A 1,586-nucleotide genomic window follows, 5' to 3' on the forward strand; every position below is an offset into this window, starting at 1 on the left:
TTCTGAAGAGGCTGTAACACTGTACAGATCAACCAGGCACTTTTGTGAGTTGTAGTTTCCCCACGTCCTTGCCACCACTTTTGGCAATTCTAAAAGGTATGTATTATTATTTCATTGCAGTTGTAACTTAGATATCCCTAATTACTAATTATAGGTAGCACTTTTTTCATGTGCTTATTTGACACCCATATATCTTATTTGGTGAAGTGTCTGTACAAACCTTTTATGCATTGTATTAGTATTCTGCTGCATAACAATCACAAACTTAGTGGCTTAAAACAGTACGCACATATTATCTCATGATTTCTGTGGGTAAGGAGTCTGGGCACAATTTTGCTGAGTCCTCTGTTCAAGGTCTCCCCAGGCTGTAAACATGGTGTCCTTCTGGTTGATTTCTAATCTGGTGGCTTGACTAGGGAAGGATCCATATCCCAGCTTATCAAGTTGTTGGCAGGACTCATTTCCTTGCAGTTGTATGACCAGAGTCCCAGATTATTACTAGCTATCTCATCTGGAATCTCCTCTTAGCTCCAGAGGCTGCCTGCAGGTCCTTGCCATGTGACTCTCTCCAGTCTGCCAAAATAGAGTCTTGTGTAACATAAGGTAATCATGGAAGTAACATCCCATCACCTTTGCCATAATCTATTGGTTAAAAGCAAGTCATGGATTCTACTTGCACTCAGGGGAAGATGATTATACAAGGATACAACTTATTAGGGATCACCCTAGGGTGTGCTCATAGATTTATTATTTTATTTGGTTGTCTATCTTTTATTATTGAATTTGAGAATTCTTTATGCTTCCTGGATGCAATTTTTTTAAGGTCTCATATTTATTACTGAACTAACCTACTGGTGCAAAAGCATAGTAACAGAGAAAAATAATTTCCCTGATAAAACATGTCTATTGTTCAGGTGGTATTGATATTCACAGAGTGATAGGATGTGAGCACATGACCTCCATGCAGCATAAATATGTGCGCCATCTCATGTGCGATCCCTTATAGACTCAGTTTGGTTCTTCTCCAATGCCTTCTCTTGGAGTTGTACCTGATTTTATTACCAGTTTTCATCTGAATCCACTAGGGAATGGGATGATTCTGCTTTTGTTTCTTGGCCAGGAATCTCCTGATCCTGAAAGTCTTGTGAGAAGACATGGTGAGGGACAGTCAGCTGCATACACCATGATGGCAGAGAAAAAGGGAACTGGGTGCATGTTTTTAAATTAAATATATAATTTTTCCCCAGTCTGTGACATGTCATTTCATTCTCTTACTAATGTCTTTCAAAAATCAGAAATGCTGAATGTTGATGAGGTCCAGTTTTCCAATTTGTTCCTTTATGGCTCATGCTTTTGGTGTTGGAGCTAAGAAATCTTTCCCTAAGTTGAGGTCACAAAGGTTTTTCTTCTATATTTTCTTCTAGAAGTTTTGTAGTTTTAGGTTTTATATTTAGGTGCATGATCCATTTTGAGTTAATTCTTGCATATCATGTCAAAATGCGGATTGGAGTTTATTTTTTTCCTTCTGGATTTCAAATTGTTGGGATACTGGTCTGTTGTTTTATTGTAATCTTTTTGTCTGGTTT

At 38.0% G+C, this 1,586-nt stretch overlaps 1 pseudogene; it reads right to left on the reverse strand.

Annotated features, from left to right (window-relative positions):
* Positions 1 to 959: 959 nt before the first annotated feature.
* LOC112825756 (large ribosomal subunit protein eL39-like) lies at positions 960 to 1,156 on the reverse strand (annotated as a pseudogene).
* Positions 1,157 to 1,586: the final 430 nt, after the last annotated feature.

The sequence above is a fragment of the Callorhinus ursinus genome, unplaced genomic scaffold, assembly GCF_003265705.2.
Source record: "Callorhinus ursinus isolate GAN/ISIS: 27379988/994484 unplaced genomic scaffold, GSC_fseal_2.0 scaffold4, whole genome shotgun sequence".
In the NCBI taxonomy this organism is placed as follows: Eukaryota; Metazoa; Chordata; class Mammalia; order Carnivora; family Otariidae; genus Callorhinus; species Callorhinus ursinus.